Source organism: Macrotis lagotis, chromosome 5 (assembly GCF_037893015.1).
Source record: "Macrotis lagotis isolate mMagLag1 chromosome 5, bilby.v1.9.chrom.fasta, whole genome shotgun sequence".
NCBI classification, from domain to species: Eukaryota; Metazoa; Chordata; class Mammalia; order Peramelemorphia; family Peramelidae; genus Macrotis; species Macrotis lagotis.
In genome coordinates this window covers 225682711-225700450 of record NC_133662.1, presented here as the reverse complement: position 1 = coordinate 225700450, position 17740 = coordinate 225682711, and the positions used below count along the sequence as shown (strand labels likewise).

General features: G+C 38.4%; 1 protein-coding gene and 1 long non-coding RNA gene across 11 annotated transcripts in view; one reads left to right on the top strand and one right to left on the bottom strand.

The window, feature by feature from the left end:
* PDE4DIP (phosphodiesterase 4D interacting protein) overlaps positions 1-17740 on the bottom strand; it is a 239330-nt gene that overhangs the window by 186198 nt on the left and 35392 nt on the right. The gene's annotated exons all lie outside the window — the stretch shown is intronic.
* LOC141488497 (uncharacterized) overlaps positions 12377-17740 on the top strand; it is a 34890-nt gene continuing 29526 nt past the window's right edge. Inside the window, exon 1 of one of the 2 annotated variants that reach the window (XR_012468709.1) lies at positions 12377-12513. This is a non-coding gene — a long non-coding RNA (uncharacterized LOC141488497). Of the gene's footprint in view, positions 12791-17740 lie in introns of both variants that reach the window. The other variant, XR_012468710.1, reaches the window with a different exon arrangement.

Here is a 17740-nt window from a genome sequence, read left to right as displayed (position 1 = left end):
ATGACTTCTACTTAACTCAGCCACCATGGTGGCCTCTCTCACTTTTGTAATAGAAAAATAATTGACATTTATGGAGAATTTAATCAAAGATGTGCAAAATGCTCTGTGTATACTATCTCATTTGAGCTTTGTGACATTGTGATGTAGGTGTTCGAGATATTTTTTTTAGGTTTTTTCAAGGCAATGGAGTTAAGTGGCTTGCCAAAGGCCACACAGCTAGGGAATTATTAAATGTCTGAGGCCAGATTTGAGCTCAGGTACTCTTGACTCCAGGGCTGATGCTCTATTCACTGTGTCACCTAGTTGCCCCTATTAGAGATATTTCTGACCTTTTCTAAGTTCTCATATCTCTTTTCTCTCTATAGTGTCAATACCACTGAGCACCCAGCCTTCTGAATATTCTCCCAGGGTTTTCAGAAAACTCTTAGTTCTCTTCCAACATATTTGGACATCCTTCTCTTTTTTCTTTGACTATCATGTCATGCTCCATCATTATAGATGTGCCCAAAGTTTTTCCTGGTCCCCTCCCTTTCTCTATACTCTGTCATGGCCTCATAAAGTTAGACTGGAAGAAGCATTAAAGATCATTTATTCCAATCTCCTCATTTCACAATTGAGGAAAATTGAGACTCAACAAGTAGGCAATGAATGAATGGAGTGCCAAGTCTGGAGTCAGGAAGACAAGGGATCAAATATGGTCTTAGATATTTACTAGCTTGTATGTCTCTGGGCAAGTCACTTAACCCTGTTTGCCTCAGTTTCCTCATTTATAAAATGAGCTGGGGAAGAAAATGGCAGAGCACTCCAGTATCACTGCCATGAAAATCCCAAATGGAGTCACAAATTCATACATAACTGAAAAACAAGTGAACAAGGTTAAGTGATTTGCCCAAGGTCATGGAATTAGTGTCAATGAGCATCACCTCTGCTTGGTGATCTCATTAGCTCCCACAGATTCAAGTATCATCTCTATTCAGATTACCTCCAGATCTACATCTCCAGCTCTAGTGTGTTCCTTAGTTTAGAGTTAATATTTCTGGAACCCTCTTCATACCTTACTTTGATAGCAACCTGAATGACACCTAAAACAGAGGTGTTAAATATAGGTCACCTGAGAAAATGGAGCAGTACTCTGAGTGCAGGTCAAACTAGATTAAAAGGTAATTGAAAATATTTAATAAAATAAATTTAAATTAAATAGAACATAGATAATGCTAATGTGTGGTTTTCCAAGTCAATAGTCAGTCCCCAGGGATCAACATGCCTCAGCTTCCTCATCTGTAAAATTAGAATGATAAAAATAGCACCACCCTCTCAGCATTGTTATGAGGATAAAATGAGACAATATTTGTAAAGTTATTTGCACTTAATAATTAATTATTTTCATCATCATCATCATCATTCATAGTAACATGGTTATGACTCTAGTCTTGATCTTAGGGTGACAGTTCAAATAATTCTTTACTAGTAACAATTGAAGCTAGATGATGCAATGGATAGAGAACTGACCCTGGAGTAAGGAAGACTCAAATCCAGCCTCTGACACTTGACACTTACTGCATGACTTTAAACCTGGTTGCCTCACATCCTGGGCCATCACCAGTCATCCTGATACATATCTGGCCATTGGATCCAGGTGACTTTGAAGGAGAAAGAAAGGCTGGTGACCTAGTACATCCCCCTCCCCCAAATTCAATTCACCTGCTTATCATGGCATCACCTCCCTGATGTCATGGTCTTCTTCAACAATGAAGGCCAAACATCATCATTAGTAGCAACTGCAAAAGAGGTCTCAGGTAGCTTACTTGTTGTAGAGACCCAAAGGCGTACTGGGAGAGGGGAAGATGTCTCATCAGATGGAGACTTTATCATCGGCAGGACCACCATAGCCAGCTACTGGTGCTTAGGTAAAATTATCTACCCAGGGTCATACAATAAATTAGGGGCAGAGCAAGACTATGGCCTAACTCAATCATATGCCCCTTTCATTAAACCTTTGAAAATATTCTTCTAATCCCTGAAACTATAGCCATATGAAAATATTTGAGAAATACTACAAGTATCCACTTTCCTATCCAAATCCCAGAATCTGTTCCTCTAAGGATTTTATCTTCTCTAAAGCCCTTTCTTGAAATAACAGGACTAATGATAGGATAGACAACAAAGGAATCATTACATCAGTCCGAAGAATAAATCCTGCATTAGGCAGATTCATCACATGACTAAGCCTGGCAAGGACTCAGATGATCCCCACCCATTCCTTTTCTTCAGACACAGACACCAATCCCAGAATAAGAAGGTATCATATTAGATGCCGATGATCTATATAAAACAAAAACACCTCCCAAAAAATAAACAACCACTTCCCTGTCACCAAAAATAGATGGTGGTGCTGAAAGTAATACTGGGGGTGGCAGTCGTGTGGGTTGCACAGAGAGAAAAGACTCTAGGCTGAACTTTTATTGGTTCTTGCCAGATGTAGCAACTTTGGGACATGTCAAGTTTTTATTTAGGATATTTTAGACATATTTAGGATCATGGAAACATAGATATAGAATGGGAAGGGGCTTTGGAGTTCATTTAGGTCAAGCCCCTCTTTGTACAAATGAGGAAACTGAGGTCCAAAGAGATTAAGTAACTTGCCCATGGTCACATGAATATTAAATAGTTCTCATTCTGTTGACAAGATTTTTCCCCTAGTTAGTCAACTTTTGTAAGAGGTAGGGAGGCAGTTGCCATGGTGGTAGTGGTGGTGGTGATGGTGGTGGTGGTGGTGGTAGTGGTGGTGGTACAAGTAATAGTAATACCAGTATTATTAATACCTATACTAGTATACTAATACTCATAGTATTTATGATATAAGGAGGAAGAGGAGGAGGAATGGCAGTAGTGATGGTGGTGGTACTAGTAACAGTACTAGTATTAGTAGTAATCATAGTATAACTAGTACTCATAATAGTATTAGTAGTAGCAGTATACATATTATTAGTAGCAGTACTACTAGTAATGATAGTAGTAATATTAGAAGAACTGATATACCAGTACTCTTAATATTCCTTGTAATTGTAAGTAGTTATAGTTGGGAGGTGGTGGTGGTGGTGGTAGGAATAGCAGGAGTACTAGTATTGAACAAGAAAAAATAGCCTCAGTGAGAGGAGGTCTCTTGTTTGGCATTTCCCCAGTAGTGATGAAATGTAGAGAAAAATGGTAGCCTTGACTGATATCAATGCCTGCTGATATCCACTGGGAGCCATTGAGATCTAAAGAAGGAACCACTTCTGAAGAGCAATGTCTAACACCTCCTGGTGGGAGCTACTTGGAACTGCAAGAGAAGCCTCTAGAAAGCTCAAGATGTCCCCAAAGGCAGTAAAGAACTAGAGGAGTAACTGTGCCTGTTGACATTGGTTGGGAAGACCAAGGGAAGCACCTACTTAACCATTATTGTAGTTAAAAGAGATTTAAGGTTCAAATCCGGCCTCAGACAATAATTACCTAGCTGTGTGACCTTGGGCAAGCCACTTTAACTCCATTTACCTTGCAAAAAAACCTTAAAGAGTGGGGGGGGGGGGGGGGGAGAGAGAGAGAGAGAGAGAGAGAGAGATTTAACATATAATCTTTGGGGAAAGGTTGCTTTTTGGAGAAGTCTTTATTTTTTAAAAATTCTGCTTTGTTATCTTTTAAATTTTCATTGAAATTTGACTTCAGTTACTTTATATTTTCATTTTTTCAAAGAGAATTGATATACCATATGGTGCCAAAGTAGGTTTTCCCTAAATTTTCTGGGTCAAGTGAAGGGATGACCTCTTCATGATGCAAGAGCATCTAAAATAAAGGCTATATTTACAAATCTAAATATCATAGCAACTAACTTCATAAAGGAAAAAATCTACAGTACTAAAGAAGAAACAGGTAAAAAGTTGATAGGCATCTTTTTCTCTACAAGCTCACTGTCCAACTGGGACAAGTACTCCAGTGATCCATGAGCTGCCTACCGTGTTCAAGAGCTTCCAGGTGCTAGAGATACAAAACTAAAAATCAAGGTTAGGCTATTTACACTCTACTAGGAGAGAGCATACAGAACGACGGCATCCCTGGGCCAGACAGGACCTCATGGACCATACATATAAGAAGAATCCTGTCAAGACCATTTCCAAGAAGCGGTCATCCAGTCTTTGCTTACAGACCTCCAATGATGCCTGGTTAACACTAATTTTTGGATTAAATTTTGGATAGCTCAAATGTTTAGGAGATTTTTCCTCCTAATAAGACTAAACTTTCCTTTGCAATTTCTATCTGAGACTCCAAGGGGGTTCAGAGGAGAAATGGTTAACCCAGACAAGGCTGAGACTCTTTTTATTCATAACTTTAGAGATTTGAACATGGGCCCTATTCTGATCATGGAAACTACTCTGGGTTTTTGAATAGGGAGATGGGAAAAGATTAAAAAAATAGGATTGAGTCAGAGTTTACCCCCCCCCCAAGAATGAATTCTGCCTATTGTGTTCTCTAGGTAGGGGTATTATACCTTGAGACAGTATAAACAACCCAAACATCTGGAAAATCCAAGAGACTCAACAAAAATAAAGATAATGAATGATTTTCTAAAAGTCTCCTGTCCCACTTCTGCCCTATAGTCCTGGATGGTGGGGGGGGGGGGGAGGAGAGAAAGAGTAAAATTTGTGTTTTACTGTACAGTTAATTAAATAAAAACAAATGTGATAAACATTTATTAACTGCTGTGTGACCACCACTGATTAAACAAATCTCTCAATTTGTGGCTCATACAATCCCAGAGTAATATCTGGGCCCAACTGGGGAACTTCAGAAACAACTGGATCAGACCTACACAGAACTGAAGGAAGCAAGCTTGAAGTCCAGGTGTTGTCAGGACAGACTTCCTAGGATTTGGGACTCAATATGAACTCTGTATGGAACACAGTATCAAAGACACAGGAAGTCATGGCCCTGCTCTATTCTGTCAGACCATATATGACATACTCTCTCTCTCTCTCTAGATAGATAGATAGGATAGATAGATGATAGATAGATAGAGTCCCTGCTGAGGATGTTCCAAACTTTCTCTTCTCTCCTCAAGTCTCCCATGTAATTTCTTCTCCACTACTCCCCCACACTCCCAGATAGCACTGTACCTAGTATAATAAGTAGTCCCTTAATATTTACTAATCAATTGACTTCTGGAGAAAACAAAGTATTCATTTTGAGTTCTTTCTTCTCTTCTTCTCTAACATCTTACAAGTTCTTAGCATCAACCCCCAATCTCTCCTCTTTTATCTAGTTCCTGATGAAGAGGGGATTCTCCCCCGCCCCCCCGCCAATATCTATATCACCTTCCTTTGATCTCACCCCATTTCATATTCTCTAGAAAACTGGCACCACTGTCATCCTTTCTCTTTCTTATCTTCAATATCTCCCTATCTACTAGCTCCTCCCTTGCTTTCTTTTTTTTTTAGGTTTTTTTTTTTTGCAAGGCAAATGGGGTTAAGTGGCTTGCCCAAGGCCACACAGCTAGGTAATTATTAAGTGTCTGAGACCGGATTTGAACCCAGGTACTCCTGACTCCAGGGCCAGTGTTTTATCCACTACACCATCTAGCTGCCCCCCTTCCTTGCTTTCTACAAACACACTGGAATCTCCTCTATCTTAAAAATAAAATCCAAACCTTTTCTAGACCTTGTCATTCTTTCAAGCTATAGTTCTATTGCTCTCTTGCCTTTTTCAGTCAAACTCTGACTTTACTGTCTACATGTAATGTCTTCACTTCTTTTTCTCTCATTCACTCCTTAACCCTTCAAAAATTGGCTTCCAGTTTCATCACTCAAAGGGGCACCAATAAATTCTTTAATTCTAATTTCTCAGTCCTGATTTTTCTTGACTTCTCTATATCTAACATTGTTGAACATCTCCTTCAGAATATTCCCTCTTCTTTGGATATCTGTGGTCTGGTTCTCTTCCTACCTGTTGCCTCATTATATCCATATCATGCCCCCTAACTGAGGGGGCATCTCAGTCCTATATCTTCTCTCTATAAACTGTTCAGGAGACTTCATCAGCTTCTACGGATTTTTTTTTAGGTTTTTGCAAGGCAAATGGGGTTAAATGACTGGCCCAAGGCCACACAGCTAGGTAATTATTAAGTGTCTGAGACCGGATTTGAACCCAGGTACTCCTAGCCACCCCAGCTTCTATGGATTTAATTATTATCTTAGCTGGGTGGCACAATAGAGCAATGGGTCTGTTGAAATACTACCTCAAACACTAGCTGTGAGACTCTGAGCAAGTCACTAAATATCTGTTTCTCAGTTTCCTTTTCTAAAAGATGATAATGTTAGACTGTAGATCTCTTTCTGTCCTAAATCTGTGTTCACATGTTCTCTATGCATTCTGGACATCTTCCTTCCATCCCACATAAACTTCTGGGGTTCATGAATTCCTAACTGGTGAAAATTTACCGTATCTAACTGGTCTCAGACTCATTGGACTACAAACATCTTCATACTCAAGAAGTCTTACCCATTATTGCCTTTTGTTCAAGGAATAGTAATCGAATCAACACAACCGTATCTGGAAAGAGAATGCCAGTCAGTTGCCTAATGTCTCCACTCACTCCTTCTGTTTAAAACATCCTCTTGGAGCACCATGTTTCTGCATCTATTGTTTTCCCCTATGAAAATCTGAGATTTTTTAAGAGCTACATTCCCAACATATAGCACTGTGTTTGGTATATAATTATAACTGAATAAATGATTTTTCATTCATTCATTTGTTCTGTCCCAGTGATTTCCAGATCTATATATCCAGCCACAGCATCACTCTCAAGATCACTAATTCCTATTGGACATTTCCAATTAAATGCCTAATAGGCCTTTCAAACTAAAGAGAATTCTTTCCCCTCAAATCCACCTCTTTTCTGAAACTTCTTTATTTTTGTTGAGGCAATACAATCCTTCCAGTCACCTAGATTTCAAAGCACTCTCATTCTCACTTGCTCATATATCTGGTCTATTGCCAAATCATGTTTCCACCTCCGCAGAATCTCTCACGTCTACCTCCTCCTCTCCACCTACATAGCTAGGACTATAATCTAGGCCTTTATCACCTGTTGCCTGGCCTCTTAAAATAGACTCCTAATTGGTCTCCCTGCCTCATCTCTCCCCATGCTAATTCCATCTTTACAGGAGCCAGAGTGATCTTCCTAAGCATATTATGCCCCACTCAATAATCTCCAGCAGATTCCTATTAAAACTAAAATCAAATATACACTCCTGTTTGGCATTTAATGAAAGCCCTATACAATTTGGTTCCATTTTCCTTTCCCAACCTCATTATTCATCTCTTACTCCCATTCTCATGTATAGGTACAGTCAAACCCATTTGCTGTTTCTCACACAGTCTCTGGACCTTTCTGTAGGCTATCTTCCATAGCTGGAATGAATTCTATCCTACCTATCTCACTCAGACTCTCTTGTTTTCTTCAAGACTTTGTTCAAGTGCTCCCCCTTTTACTTCCTGATCCACCTGGCTTCAGTCACTTCATTCACATGGCTCAAACTCATCTCCACACATCTTCTCCACCTCCTTAACAGTAGCCTTCCCATTCTGAAGCTTGCTCTTTTGATTGTTGAGAGCCTAGGCCACATGAAGGGCCCAAACACACTCACTTCACTCATACATCAACACCCTTCTAACTTTCTCTTCATTTCTCATTTCCTACTTTACCTTGTCACCTTGCTAACTTCCCTTAAAATGTTTTCTTTCTTCTTGTGAATGTAAGCTCCTAGAGGCCAGCAATTTATCTTCTTGCTTTATTTAAATCCCACCCATACTTAACACAGTGATTGGTACTTAATATTCCACCCCCCCCCTTTTCCCCTTTTCTTTCTTCTCTCCCTCATCTATTTACTTATCTATCTATCATCTATCTGTCTGGCTGTCCATTCATCCATTTATCTATCTGCCTGACTGTCTATCTATCTGTCTACCCATTCATCCATTCACTCATTTATCTTTGTCAGTCTGAGTAGGCTATCATCTATCCATCCATTCATCCAACCATTTATCCATTCATCCATCCACCCACTTATCTTTCTATGTATCTGAGTATTCTATCATCTATCTATCTATGTATCTATCTTTGTATCTATCTTTGTATCTATCTATCTGTCTATCTTTCTATCTGCCAGTGTGTCCATCATATCTAATCTATCATATTTAGGTATACTTATCCCTACACACACACACACACACACACACACACACACACATATATATATATATATTTCAATATGGGAACATATAAGCCTATATTTGATTAAACATAATGGATGCATATATATATATACATATGTATGTATGTATATATATATATATATATATATATATATATATATACACATATACATATATCCATACACACACACACCTGTATCTGCCCTTGTTGACTTTTCTTGCTCTAAGCTCCCCAAGCCCACTTTGCCTTTACATCTTCAGCACACGGTAGGGCAAATGATAACATATAGTAGACCCCTGAAAAATGCTTATTAATTGATTCACCACCACAGTTGAAGGAGGGACATTGCCAAGTTGAAAAGCATGTTCAGAATTGAAAACAGGATGGAGAGCATCCCTGATGCAATATGATAGGAGGCACAATTGAAGGAATGGAGATGTTTAGTTGGAAAAACCTGAATGGCAATTATTATTATGATTTTTATTAATGTTGGAACTATATGGTCATTAGTGTGTGAGAGCAAATAATTAATTAAAAAGTGAGTTTGAGGGGTGGCTAAGTGGTGTAGTGGATAAAGCACTGGCCTTGGAGTCAGGAGTACCTGGGTTCAAATCCGGTCTCAGACACTTAATAATTACCTAGCTGTGTGGCCTTGGGCAAGCCACTTAACCCCATTTGCCTTGCAAAAAACCTAAAAAAAAAGTGAGTTTGAGGGATTGACTGTGAGTGTATATAAAAGTGGATTCTTTGGCATTTTCAGGAGATTTTGTCTCTGCCCTTCCTTTCCTACCTCCCCTCCCCACAGTGTTCAGGTTATCTGCTTGGACAAACTTCCATTTAGGGAGAATGAGGAAAAGAGGATTAAGTCAGACATTGAGATGGGGTCTTACCCTGCAATCACCCAAGCAAGAGATCAATTAAGCTGTAAAAGTTAAAGAAATGCCCAATTAAAACATCCTTGAAGTATCACATCAAATCCATCAAACAGGAAGAAACATGACAAAAGGGCAAGGCTTAATGTTGGTGAGAATATTAATGGATATTTCTAATTCCCTAGGAAATGATAGTTTATTAACATTATTGCTAGAACTAAAAATTGATGCAGGCTTTTTGGAGACTAAGTTGATGACATGCTGTATTATATTACATAATTAATCATACCTTCTGGCCTAGTGATTCCACTGCTGGTCCTTTATTTAAATTAGAGGTGGGAAATATCTGGCCCACAGGCCACATAAGGCCTGAGAAATCATTTGGTCTGGCACTGCCACAGCAACTGCAGGTGGGATTCAAAATTCATTACATCTAGGAGTTTTTAGGGGTGATTTAATTGTTTGGCCAAATATAGCAGACTACTTATTAAGTTGATAATTTTGAATGGCCCAAATGTTATAATGTTATAAATATCCAAGTAACCCTTGGAAGAAAAGTTTCCCCACCCTGACTTAGATGAATATATGTTCATAGCTGCTTTAATACTTTATTTGTTTATTTTTGCAAGGCAATGGGGTTAAGTGGCTTGCCCAAGGCTACACAGCTAGGTAATTATTAAGTGTCTGAGGTCAAATTTGAACTCAGGTACTCCTGACTTCAGGGCCAGTGCTCTATCCACTGTGCCACCTAACTGCCTCATGCTGCTTTAATACTTTAAAAAGATCGTTTTTATGTCCAGTGATTGGAAATGGTGAAAAAGTTTGTGGGATAAAACTACACTGGGGGCAGCTAGGTGGTGCAGTAGATAGATCACTGGCCCTGGAGCCAGAAGAACCTGAGTTCAAATTCCATCTCAGATTAATTAATTATTAATTAATAATTAACTAGCTGTGTGACTTTGGGTGAGTCACTTAACACCATTGCCTTGTAAGAATCAAAAAAAAAAAGAGACTACATTTAAAGATTACTAAGAAGTAACCTGACAGAGTAAAAAGTTCTAAATTTGGGGTCAGGCTAGACCTAGGTTTGAATTCTGCCTCTAAAGCATTTAAGTGAGTGATCCTGAGCAAGATGCTCAACCTCACTGAGTCATAGTCTCCTCAATATAAAATGAAAGTACTCATGCTTGCAGTACCTCACCAATAAGGGTGTTATAAATAATAAACAAAGGAATGCTTTGTAAGTCTTATAGCTTTACATGGAACAGCTGTTATTATTACTGCCTTATTAAGGAATGAAAAATAGGCTAACTAGAAAGAATAGAAAGCCTTATATGAAGGGATGCAAAAGTGATACAAGAGCAGAATTAAAATATCCACAATAATTAGGAAAGAATAGAAGAAAAGTAATAATGTATAAGTACCTAGGGGAAAGAGAAGCTAAGTGGTACAGTGGATAGACTGCTAGGCATGTAATCAAGAAAATTCCTCTTCCTGAGTTCAAATGTGACCTCAGATTTATTCTTGTGACTTAATGTTGAATTTGGTCACCAGGTGTTCTCCCTCTGTTCTTTCAAGTCAGAAGCCCTCTGTGACACAATTGATGGTGTTGGAAGGTACTAGTTGTGTGACACTGGGCAATCATTTAACCCTCTTTACTCAGTCTCCTCATTTGTCAAATGAGTTGGAGAAGGAAATGATAAATTACTCCAGTATCTTTGCCAAGAAAACTCTAAAAGAGGTCACAAAGAGTTACACAATCAAAATGACTGAATGACAGTAAAATGACAGGGGAAAAACACATTAAGGGCATTGGGCACAACTTAGTATTGGTTATTATTTTGTAAATGTTTCTTGTAAAAATGTAGGTGAGATGATACATATATATATATATATGTATATATACACTCATTATTATCTGGTGTATCTATTTGTCTTTCTTGATTTTTTAATTTTTAAAAGTATTTTTTGCATAGCATTCAAATTGAGAGACCACCCCATGAATTCATACCTAGCCATACTTAGTCAATGTGTCCTTTCTGATCTCAGTTATCTTAAAGGATTTACAGCATATAGTATTCATTTGTTACAGTATGCAACATCTCTTTTGCTGTTTTTTGTCTCCATATTGAATTTTTTTTTTTTTTGGTTAATCACTGTTTCAAGTATATCTTTCCTATGCTCAATCATGTAAGTTCCTTAGGACCTAAGTCTTTGTATTGTTCATTTGGGTACCCCTCGAAGGCCATGTACTACATGGAACATGAATGTCTGTTAATTTAATTTAATGGAAATTTCTCCTCTATCAACAGATGTTATTTAAAAAATCTATCAATAATTTGCTTAATTTTTCCAATGTAGAGGCCTCAAGATCAAGAGTTTCAGTTATATAGCAACATTGTGTGATGATCACCTCTGATAGACTTAGCTCTTCTCAGAAATACAGCAATCAAAGACAGTTCTAAAATAGCTGTGATGAAAAAATGTCATATACATCTTGGTAAAGAACTATGGAGCTTTTTTAATTTTTTAATTTTTTTTTTTTTGCTTTTTCCTTCTCATGGTTTCCTCCTTTTTATTCTGATTTGTCTTTCACAGTATGACTAATATGGAAATATGTGTAATATGATTATATATTTATAACATATCAGATTACTTGCTATCCTGGGTGGGAGGAGGGAAAGGTGGGAGAGAAAACTTACAAAAATGAATGCTGAAAATCATCTCCTACATATAATTCAAAAAATAAATTATTTTAAAAGAATTGCAGTTATAAACGGGAGTCTCAAGAAGTTCTGTTAATGATCTGAACAATGTATAAGAAGCTCTGTTTCCTATATTTGGAAAGGGGAAAAACCACTACTTGGGTAACCCATATTTAGGGTTCCCTTCCTTCCACTGGTTGTTGCCTTCTCTAAAACCTTCTAGTGATGCCTTATCATTTTATGGTAGTGACCCTGGGTCAAGACAATGGAGGGTAAGTTCTATCAAGTCCCACCACATTGGGAAGGCTTAAGGATATGGGTCTGCCAAACTGTATGTGTCTACTGTATAAGGACCAGCCTAGTTAAATCCAAATTGGCCAAAGGAACCCTCCAACACCATCAATTGTGTCACAGAGGGCTTCTGACTTGAATGAACAGAGGGAGAACACCTAGTGAACAAACAATGGTTCCTTGGACCATTGGTTACTGACTGACTTTCAGGCCTTTGTGATCTGGACATGTAAACTGTTTTCTTATGAAGTCATGCCTGGAAATTTTTCTTATGATTGATTCAAGAGACACTCTGGAAAAACATAGAGACTCCAATCTAATGGAGAGCAGAAAAATAGTGCCTGAAATATCCAAAATTTCCAGAGGAGAGGGTGAGGTGGGGAAACCACTCTTAATGGTAACATTTCTAAAGGAATACAATTAAGCCATAGACCAAGTGGAAAAGTTTGCCAGGATGGGTTAGGCCCCCCAATGGGCTGACTCACTGTGACTGGACTCAGACTGCCAGAATAAGCCAGCTTCTGGCTATAAATAGTATATGTTTGCAGCTGTCTTTGCTGGAGGTTTCTGGATAAAGGAGACATTGTGGGGGAGGTAGAGGCATGGAGGTAGGCAGGGAAAGGTCTGTGCCTTCCAGGTCCAAGGAATACTTCTGTGTGAACAAAATCTCAAAGGTAGGAAAACAAATGAGACATTCAAGGAATAGTGAGAGGAAACAAAGTGAGGTTGCCAAAGCCCCCGTCTGTCTCTCTGTCTCTCTCTCTCTCTCTCTCTCACACACACACACACACACACACAAGCACACACATCCTCTCAAGGGACCTTTCAGTCTGACCCCAAAAGCTCCATACTCCTCTTCTCCTGTAGCATGAGGCACTGTTGATGATCTTTCTCTTCTTTAATTCTTCATCCTTGGCTTCTGAGACAAGAGAAGACTCTTTCTCTCCTACCAGTATGACTACTTCTTTGGTTCCTCTCTCTTCTCATTCTCAAAATATGAGCATAATCCCATGGCTAGTCCTCTCCTGGCTATGCCTCAGATTTTATGGACTTTGCCACTATGCCTCAACTCCCTCAACACCTAGAGTCTTTTCACCTCAGAACATCCCTATATCATACTGCCCCCAATTTCTCATTGATGAGTTCTGCCGGCCCATGGCCTCCCAATTCAAGAGGATCAAAAGGGGCCATTCTTCATTCCCAGAAGGAAGTAAGGAAAGAGAGAAGGAGGGAAGGAGGGAGGGAAGGAAGTAAGAAAGGAAGGAAGGAAGGAAGGAAGGAAGGAAGGAAGGAAGGAAGGAAGGAAGGAAGGAAACTGGAAAATAGACTGGAGCCCAGATGTGTGAAGGCTTTTAAATACCACACAGAGGTGATCATATGTGATCCCTAGAGAAAGAGGAAGTTACTTCTATAGTTTCTAATATCACATTTATGTAAATTATTTTCAAATCAGAAGTCCTAATGTTTTTCTGTAATGCTAGACCCGTATTTCCAACCACCCAAAGAGCTAGCTTTCCTTCCTGATGTCTTTATTTCTATTAATTATATCATTACCCTCCCAGTCACACAAGTTTGAAACCTATGAGTCACCTTTGATTCCTATTTTTCTCTCACCAATCCCCAATCTAGTCACCAAGCCCTGATGATTCCTCAAGATCTTGTCTCCATTTATTCCTTCTCTCCCATTCCCAGGGACACTGTCCTAATCCAGAGTTTTATTGTTTTATGCCCCATCCTTGTCTGGTTTCTTGATTTTAATTCAATAAATATTTATTCCCTCTAAAAATTTTTTCTGAATATCTCTGCTGGTTAAGTATCATTAACTAATGATTTATTTATGCACAAAAGCCTCCAGTGATTTTCTATTGCCTACATGAGAAAGTTGTAGCTCCTTAACCTGTCATTCAAGGTCTTTCACAGTGTGATACCACTTTACTTTTCTCCAGCTTTCTCTTTCACTACGTATTTATGTTTTGGAACCCTTTGCTGAGGAAATAGAATCAGAATTTCTGAGCTGGAAGGGAGCTTGGAGGTTATCTGGGTTGGGTTCAAATCTTCTCGTTATCTGTTCTAGAACTTTGGACAGGTAATTTAACCCATTTTCACCTAGGGACTCTCAGTTATAAAATGAGGGAATTAGACTGATGACCTCAAAGGAAGTTTCAAATTCCTTCTGGGTTTAAGCCCTGTGAGGGTCTATAACGATTAGGGTGACTGTGAAGCAATGGACTAAGTGTTGGGTAAGAGGAAAGCCTAGTTTCAAATTCTGCCTCTCAAACTTTGGTTTGTCACAACTATTTTTGTTTCATTTCCTTCGCTTGTAAAATGTGCATACTGATAACTGATAATTGTAATACAATTCAAGCATAATATAGGGCTCACAGGAGATTATAGATGAAAATTACATTGAATAAGATTTTATATAAACATTATTATGATCCTATGGTCATACCTGAAGTGTGTATCTTCTTGAACCCCACTCCACCATTCCACATCCCCAATTTGAAAACATTACTGTACTCACAGATCCCACAACATATCTTTTGCTTTTCTACATCTATGATTTGCCTCATTCTCTTAGCCTGAAACACTCATCTTTCTCTCTTTCTATCAAAATTTAAGCTATTTTCAAGAACCAGTTTGTATCTCCCCTTCTCCATGAAACTTTTCAAGATGGTGCCAACTCTTAGTATACTCTCCCGGCCTCTCAACTGTTAAATCCTCATTTCATTCAGTTAATAATGGATTACAAACTAACTACTTTCCTTGACACATACTTTCTCTTGCTGTATTAAACTGTTATTTATTTGGAATCACAGAATGCTGAACTGAAAGGGATCTTAAAAATCCTCTCTTGCTACTTTTTATATTTCTAAAGAAACTGTAGTTCAGCAGGGGAAGATTATTTGCCTCAAGTAACAAAGAAGAAAAGTGTCTTCTAAGATCAGGACTCCAGTGTAGACCATCCTCTAATTGTAATGCCAGATCCCTTTCCACTGAACCATACTACCTTTCTCCTGCATCACAAACTTTTGCTTATTTGTTTTTCTTCAAATAATGATAACAATAATAATAAAAGCTAGCATTGTACCAAGCACTGTGTTAAATACATTATAAAGCATCTCATTGTTTTTATCTTCTCAACAACCCTGCCCTGGATTATCCCCATTTTACATATGAGGAAACTAAGGCCAACAGAGATTAAATGACTTTCCCAGGATTAAACAGCCATTAGATGTCTGAGGCCACTCAGGCCTCCCTGCCACCAGGTCCATCACTCTATCCTCTATTACATTCAGCTATCTACAGTATCATAATGGGGAAGAAAGATTGTCATTAGATCCATTGGGTTATATATAATTGGGTTACAGTCCCAATTCTGTCATTTACTAGTTGTGTGACTATGGGCAAGTCACAATCGAGTTTCAGTGTTGTTGTCATCCAATTGTTTTGTCACATATGACTCTTCATGACCCCATTTGAGGTTTTCTTGGTAAAAATACTTGAGTTATTTGCTATTTCCTTTTCCAGATCATTTTCTAGATAAGGAAACTGAGGCAAAAGGATTCAGTGACTTGCTCAGGGTCACACAGCTAGTTAACATCTGAGACCAGATTTGAACTTTCACTCCCAGTGCTCTATCTATTATGCCAGTTAGCTGAGTCTCAGTATTTTCATCTTCTATAAAATATTGCTATCATTCCCCTTTAGTACTTTGTTAGGAAAGAAGGCATTTTATAAACCTTAAAATACTTTAATAAAGGCCTTAATAATAATAGACCTTATTAATAGAAATGAGTTATTCCTCACAATAATGATAATAAGGTTCAGTTAGCTAGGAAAAGAATCATTCCAATATGCTTTCCAAGTAATCACAGTCCACTAGCAATTCTCTAATCCATAAAATACATAAACAATTGCCTTCAGAGGGCTGAGTTAGAAATGGCTTTTATCGTTAGAATTAGGCATTTATCATCTCAACTCTCTGTCTGACTTTTAAAGCCCTTCCTTCCCTGACCCCTTCCTACCTTTGTAGTCCTCCTAGACCTTTCTCCTTTCCACATACTCACCAGTCCAGAACCACTGACTTCCTTGATGCTTCTCCCACAAGTCTTTCTCCCAACTCCACACATTCCCCTAAACTGCTCTCCTTGGCTGACAAGAGCTCTCTCCTTGTCTTCACCAGCTTCCTTTAAGTTTCACCTAAAATCTCAGAAGAGATTACATCAAATTTTTCCTATATATCTAGTTTGCACATAGTTAATTACATATGGTATCCTTTATTAGAATGTGAGCTCTTTAAGGACAGGAACTATTTTTACCTTTCTTTGCACCCCCAGAACTTAGCCTGGCATATAGTATAGGTCCTTAATAAATATTTGGTGACCTGAACTGGTCTGAACACAATACTGAATTCATTCTACACCAGATGACCCAAGAGGCTAGAAGGCAGAGCTTCTCAAGGGATTAGGTTGGTGTCCCCATATGATGAATCTCAAAGACCACTGCAATGAGCCTCTGGCAAGCTAGACTTTAAAACTCTGATTTCCTTCTCTTTCTCTTTTTTTGAAGATATTAAGCTTTGTTCTTCATTTAAACTCCACAGTTCCTTCTCTGGATATGGATAGTATTTTCTGTCACAAATCTTTTAAAATTGTCTTTGATTATTGAACTGCTGAAATGAACAAGTCCATCATGGTTGCTCATGTGCCCATATTGTTTTCAGTGTGCATAATGTTCTTTTGGTTCTGCTCATTTCACTCAGCATCAATTCCTGCGAGTCTTTCCAGGCTTTCTGAAAGTCTGTCCCTCATGATTTCTTATAAAACAATAGTGTTCTATGACATACATATACCACAATTTAGCCATTCTCAATTGATGGGCATCCCCCCAATTTCCAATTCTTTGCTACTTCAAAAAAGGGCTGCTATGAATATTTTTGGTACATGTGGGATTTTTACCCTTTTTATGATCTCTTCAGGGTATAGATCTAGTAGTGGTATTGCTGGATAAAAGGGCATAAACATTTTTATTGCCCTTTGGCCATAATTCTAAATTGCACCTCCAGAAAGGTTGGATCAGTCCACAACTCCACCAACAATGCATTAGTGTTTCAGTTTTTCCTTTCCACCCATTTCCCCCTCTAACATTGATCATTTTCCTTTCTGATCATATTGGTCAATCTACTCCTCTCTTTCTCTTGCTCCAAGGGCTATTCCTAGCCTTGGTCCATATTGAAGCCTGTTCTCCCATTCAACTGAGTCACCAGAAATCATCTATGGAGTACCTTTGAGTTATTTTTCAAATGTGAAGTCTACAACTCTTGGCCTCACAGCAACTTCACCACTATAGTTCAGGGAACCCTTCTCATCCCCCTTTCCATTCATACTATTATCAAATTTTCATGATAAACCTTAATTCTTTCATCCTCCCCCCACCCAACCTCTTTTCAATACTTTTTTTTGGTCAAAGATGATAATAATATTTTCCTTTCCTTTCTTCCCTTGAGGGATTCTTTCCCGATAAAGTTGAAGTTACCAACTCACCTTCAGGAGACTGTGCACATGAGGCCAATTCATCCACATTCTCCTTACAGACTTGTGCACATGCAACCAAAAACACAA